The following is a 7,016-nucleotide window of genomic DNA, read 5'->3' as shown; positions in this document are numbered from 1 at the left end:
ACTTTTATTTTTGATAATATTTTTCTCAGGTTTATTTTAACAAGGGAAAGTTAACTTCACTAATTGTATTTAACTTACATAATAGCAGTGACCCCAACCCTATAACATTATAGCTGTGACCCCAAACCTATTACATTATAGCTGTGACCCCCCAACCCTATTACATAATAGCAGTGACCCCAACCCTATTACATTATAGCTGTGACCCCAACCCTATCACATTATAGCTGTGACCCCCCAACCCTATTACATAATAGCAGTGACCCCAACCCTATAACATTATAGCTGTGACCCCAACCCTATCACATTATAGCTGTGACCCCCCAACCCTATTACATAATAGCAGTGACCCCAACCCTATAACATAATAGCTGTGACCCCAACCCTATTACATTATAGCTGTGACCCCCCAACCCTATTACATAATAGCAGTGACCCCAACCCTATAACATTATAGCTGTGACCCCCCAGCCCTATTACATAATAGCAGTGACCCCAACCCTATTACATTATAGCTGTGGCCCCCCAGCCCTATTACAAAATAGCAGTGACCCCAACCCTATTACACTATAGCTGTGACCCCCCAACCCTATTACATAATAGCAGTGACCCCAACCCTATAACATTATAGCTGTGACCCCAACCCTATCACATTATAGCTGTGACCCCCCAACCCTATTACATAATAGCAGTGACCCCAACCCTATAACATTATAGATGTGACCCCCCAGCCCTATTACATTATAGCTGTGACCCCCCAGCCCTATTTCATTATAGCTGTGACCCCAACCCTATTACATTATAGCTATGACCCCCAGCCCTATTACATTATAGCTGTGACCCCAAACCTATAACATTATAGCTGTGACCCCCTAGCCCTATTACATAATAGCAGTGACCCCAGCCCTATTACATTATAGTTGTGACCCCAGCCCTATTACATAATAGCAGTGACCCCAACCCTATAACATTATAGCAGTGACCCCAACCCTATAACATTATAGCTGTGACCCCCAGTCCTATTACATTATAGCTGTGACCCCCAGCCCTATTACATTATAGCAGTGACCCCCAGTCCTATTACATTATAGCTGTGACCCCCAGCCCTATTACATTATAGCTGTGACCCCAGCCCTATTACATTATAACTAAGACCCCAGCCCTATTACATTATAGCTGTGACCCCCAGTCCTATTACATTATAGCTGTGACCCCCAGCCCTATTACATTATAGCAGTGACCCTAGCCCTATTACATTATAGCTGTGACCCCAACCCTATTACATTATAGCTGTGACCCCAACCCTATTACATTATAGCTGTGACCCCAACCCTATTACACTATAGCTGTAACCCCCAGCCCTATTACACTATAGCCTCTACCCCAGCCCTATTACACTATAGCTGTGACCCCAGCCCTATTACACTATAGCTGGGACCCCAACCCTATTACACTATAGCTGTAACCCCCAGCCCTATTACACTATAGCCTCTACCCCAGCCCTATTACACTATAGCTGTGACCCCAGCCCTATTACACTATAGCTGTGACCCCCAGCCCTATTACACTATAGCTGTGACCCCAGCCCTATTACATTATAGCTGTGACCCCCAGCCCTATTACACTGTAGCTGTGACCCCAGCCTTATTACACTATAGCTGTGACCCCAGCCCTATTACACTATAGCTGTGACCCCCAGCCCTATTACATTATAGCTGTGAGCACCATCCCTATTACACTATAGCTGTGACCCCAGCCCTATTACACTATAGCTGTGACCCCAGCCCTATTACACTATAGCTGTGACCCCCAGCCCTATTACACTATAGCTGTGACCCCAGCCCTATTACACTATAGTTGTGACCCCCAGCCCTATTACACTTTAGCTGTGACCCCAACCCTATTACACTATAGTTGTGACCCCCAGCCCTATTACACTTTAGCTGTGACCCCAGCCCTATTACACTATAGTTGTGACCCCCAGCCCTATTACATTATAGCTGTGAGCACCATCCCTATTACATTATAGCTGTGACCCCAACCCTATTACACTATAGCTGTGACCCCAACCCTATTACACTTTAGTTGTGACCCCAACCCTATTACACTATAGCTGTGACCCCCAGCCCTATTACATTATAGCTGTGACCCCCAGCCCTATTACACTGTAGCTGTGACCCCCAGCCCTATTACACTGTAGCTGTGACCCCAGCCCTATTACATTATAGCTGTGACCCCCAGCCCTATTACACTGTAGCTGTGACCCCAGGCCTATTACATTATAGCTGTGACCCCCAGCCCTATTACACTGTAGCTGTGACCCCCAGCCCTATTACACTGTAGCTGTGACCCCAGCCCTATTACATTATAGCTGTGACCCCCAGCCCTATTACACTGTAGCTGTGACCCCAGCCCTATTACATTATAGCTGTGACCCCCAGCCCTATTACACTGTAGCTGTGACCCCAGCCCTATTACACTATAGCTGTGACCCCCAGCCCTATTACATTATAGCTGTGACCCCCAGCCCTATTACATTATAGCTGTGACCCCCGCCCTATTACACTATAGCTGTGACCCCCAGCCCTATTACATTATAGCATTGACCCCCAGCCCTATTAAATTATAGCTGTGACCCCCAGCCCTATTACACTATAGCTGTGACCCCAGCCCTATTACATTATAGCTGTGACCCCCAGCCCTATTACATTATAGTTGTTACTCCCAGCCCTATTACATTATAGCTGTGACCCCCGCCCTATTACATTATAGCTGTGACCCCCAGCCCTATTACACTGTAGCTGTGACCCCCAGCCCAATTACACTATAGCTGTGACCCCGGCCCTATTACACTGTAGCTGTGACCCCCAGCCCTATTACATTATAGCTGTGACCCCCAGCCCTATTACATTATAGCTGTGACCCCAGCCCTATTACATTATAGCTGTGACCCCAGCCCTATTACATTATAGCTGTGACTCCAGCCCTATTACACTATAGCTGTGACCGCCAGCCCTATTACACTATAGCTGTGACCCCAGCCCTATTACACTATAGCTGTGACCCCAGCCCTATTACATTATAGCTGTGACCCCAGCCCTATTACATTATAGCTGTGACTCCAGCCCTATTACATTATAGCTGTGACCCTAGCCCTATTACACTATAGCTGTGACCCCAGCCCTATTACACTATAGCTGTGACCCCAGCCCTATTACATTATAGCTGTGACCCCCAGCCCTATTACATTATAGCTGTGACCCCAGCCCTATTACACTATAGCTGTGACCCCAGCCCTATTACATTATAGCTGTGACCCACAGCCCTATAAAATTATGGCTGTGACCCCAGCCCTATTACGTTATAGCTGTGAATCCCAGTCCTATTACACTGTAGCTGTGACCCCCAGCCCTATTACACTGTAGCTGTGACCCCCAGCCCTATTACACTGTAGCTGTGACCCCCAGCCCTATTACACTGTAGCTGTGACCCCAGCCCTATTACACTGTAGCAGTGACTCCAGCCCTATTACACTTTAGCAGTGACCCCAGCCCTATTACACTGTAGCAATGATCTCAGCCCTATTACACTATAGGTGTGACTCCCAGCCCAATTACACTGTAGCTGTGACCCCAGCCCTATTACACTGTAGCTGTGACCCCCAGCCCTATTACACTGTAGCTGTGACCCCCAGCCCTATTACACTGTAGCTGTGACCCCCAGCCCTATTACACTGTAGCTGTGACCCCAGCCCTATTACACTGTAGCAGTGACTCCAGCCCTATTACACTTTAGCAGTGACCCCAGCCCTATTACACTGTAGCAGTGATCTCAGCCCTATTACACTATAGGTGTGACTCCCAGCCCAATTACACTGTAGCTGTGACCCCAGCCCTATTACACTGTAGCTGTGACTCCCAGTCCTATTACATTATAGCTGTGACCCCAGCCCTATTACACTGTAGCTGTGACCCCCAGCCATTTTACACTATAGCTAATTCCCTAAACTAACTACAATTAATTACAATTAAATTAAATAAACTAAAGTACGAAAAACAACAAACACTAAATTACAGAAAAAAAAAAAATATTACAATTTTTTTAAACTAATTACACCTACTCTAATCCCCTAAATAAAATAAAAAATACCCCCAAAATAATAAAATTGCCTACCCTATACTAAATTACAAATAATAAATAATAAAAGGGACTTTTGCGGGGCATTGCCCCAAAGTAATCAGCTCTTTAACCTGTAAAAAAAAAATACAATACCCCCCAACATTAAAACCCACCACCCACACACCCAACCCTATTCTAAAACCCACCCAATCCCCCCTTAATAAACCTAACACTAACCCCTTGAAGATCACCCTACCTTGAGACGTCTTCACCCAGCCGGGCACAAGTGGTCCTCCAGAGGGGCAGAAGTCTTCATCCGACATCCAGACAGCCAGAAGTCTTCATCCAGATGGCATCTTCTATCTTCATCCATCCGGAGCGGAGCAAGTCCATCTTCAATCCAGCCGACATGGAGCATCCTCTTCAAAAGTTCAACTGAAGAATGAGGGTTCCGTTAAATGACGTCATCCAAGATGGCGTCCCTTCAATTCTGATTGGCTGATAGGATTCTATCAGCCAATCGGAATTAAGGTAGGAAAAATCCTATTGGCTGATGCAATCAGCCAATATAATTGAAGTTCAATCCTATTGGCTGATGCAATCAGCCAATATAATTGAAGTTCAATCCTATTGGCTGATCCAATCAGCCAATAGGATTGAGCTCGCATTCTATTGGCTGTTCCATTGCATCAGCCAATAGGATTTTCCTACCTTAATTCCGATTGGCTGATAGAATTCTATCAGCCAATCGGAATTGAAGGGACGCCATCTTGCATGACGTCATTTAAAGGAACCTTCATTCTTCAGTTGGATTCGTTTGAAGAGGATGCTCCGCGACAGCTGGATTGAAGATGGACCCTCCGCTCCGGATGGATGAAGGTAGAAGATGCCATCTGTTAGTTAGTGTTAGGTTTTATTAAGGGGGGATTGGGTGGGTTTTAGAGTAGGGTTGGTTGTGTGGGTGGTGGGTTTTAATGTTGGGGGGGATTGTATTTTTTTTTACAGGTTAAATAGCTGATTACTTTGGGGTAATGCCCCGCAAAAGGCCCTTTTAAGGGCTATTTGTAATTTAGTATAGGGTAGGGATTTTTTTTTTATTTTGGGGGGCTTTTTTATTTTATTAGGGGGATTAGAGTAGGCGTAATTTGTTTAAAAATTCTTGTAATTATTTTATTATTTTTTGTAATTTAGTGTTTCTTTTTTTTTGTACTTTATTTTATTTAATTGTAGTTAATTGTAGGTAATTTAGTTAATTTATTTAATTGTAATGTAGTGTTAGGTGTTATTGTAACTTAGATTAGGATTTATTTTACAGGTAAATTTGAATTTATTTTAACTAGGTAGTTATTAAATAGTTAATAACTATTTAGTAACTATTCTACCTAGTTAAAATAAATACAAAGTTGCCTGTAAAATAAAAATAAACCCTAAGCTAGATACAATGTAACTATTAGTTATATTGTAGCTAGCTTAGGATATATTTTATAGGTAAGTATTTAGTTTTAAATAGGAATAATTTATTTCATTGTAGTAATTTTATTTCGTTTTATTTAAATTATATTTAAGTTGGGGGGGGTTAGACTTAGGTTTAGGGGTTAATAAATTTAATATAGTAGCGGCGACGTTGGGGGTGGCAGATTAGGGGTTAATAAATGTAGGTAGGTGTCGGCGATGTTAAGGACCGCAGATTAGGGGGTTAATAAAATTTAACTAGTGTTTGCGAGGCGGGAGTGCGGCGGTTTAGGGGTTAATAAATGTAGGTAGGTGTCGGCGATGTTAGGGACGGCAGATTAGGGGTTAATAAATGTAGGTAGGTGTCGGCGATGTTAGGGACGGCAGATTAGGGGTTAATAATATTTAACTAGTGTTTGCGAGGAGTGCGGCAGTTTAGGGGTTAATATATTTATTAAAATGGTGGTGATGTCCGGTCGGCAGATTAGGGGTTAAAAACTTTATTTAAGTGTTTGTGATGTGGGGGGGGGGCTCGGTTTAGGGGTTAATAGGTAGTTTATGGGTGTTAGTGTACTTTTTAGCACTTTAGTTAAGAGTTTACCTACTAACTTTTAAATGTGGTAGGAGTCTTGACAGGAGAGGATGTACCGCTCACTTCTTCCAAGACTCGTAATACCGGTGTTATGCAAGTCCCATTGAAAAGCTAGGATACGCAATTGACGTAAGGGGATTTGTGGTAAGCTTGAGTCGTGGAATAAAAGTGAGCGGTACACCTGTACCTGTCAGACTCGTAATACCAGCAGGTGTTAAAAAGCAGCGTTCGGACCTCTCAACGCTGTTTTTAAGGCTTACGCAAGACTCGTAATCTAGCCCATAGTGTGAGACAGACTGAGAGTGACCCTGCTGGGCAGTTAGTGATTGTGTGACAAGTTAATATGCATTAAAAAGCTGCAGGCACTGCTGAGATTCGAACTCAGGATCTCCTGTTTACTAGACAGGCGCTTTAACCAACTAAGCCACAGCGCCCTGCACAGCTATTGGTTGTCTCACATGTGACTGACATGTGTATAGCCATATGCACACTTTCTGTAGTGATTGTTAATACTTGTGCACACCTCTTTTAGTGATGGCTATACATGTGCACACCTCCTGTAGTGATGGCTATACATGTGCACATCTCCTGTAGTGATGGCTTATACTTGTGCACATCTCCTGTAGTGATGGCTATACATGTGCACACCTCCTGTAGTGATGGCTTATACTTGTGCACACCTCCTGTAGTGATGGCTTATACTTGTGCACACCTCCTGAAGTGATGGCTAATACTTGTGCACACCTCCTGTAGTGATGGCTAATACTTGTGCACACCTCCTGAAGTGATGGCTAATACTTGTGCACACCTCCTGTAGTGATGGCTAATACTTGTGCACACCTCCTGAAGTGAT

At 43.9% G+C, this 7,016-nt stretch overlaps 1 non-coding gene across 1 annotated transcript; it reads right to left on the bottom strand.

Annotated features, from left to right (window-relative positions):
- Positions 1-6,523: 6,523 nt before the first annotated feature.
- TRNAT-AGU (transfer RNA threonine (anticodon AGU)) lies at positions 6,524-6,597 on the bottom strand. The gene has a single exon. It is a non-coding gene; the product is annotated as a tRNA-Thr (tRNA).
- Positions 6,598-7,016: the final 419 nt, after the last annotated feature.

Source organism: Bombina bombina, chromosome 6 (assembly GCF_027579735.1).
Source record: "Bombina bombina isolate aBomBom1 chromosome 6, aBomBom1.pri, whole genome shotgun sequence".
In the NCBI taxonomy this organism is placed as follows: domain Eukaryota; kingdom Metazoa; phylum Chordata; class Amphibia; order Anura; family Bombinatoridae; genus Bombina; species Bombina bombina.
Note: the sequence above shows the minus strand (reverse complement) of the source record. Positions and strands in the feature narration are given on the sequence as shown.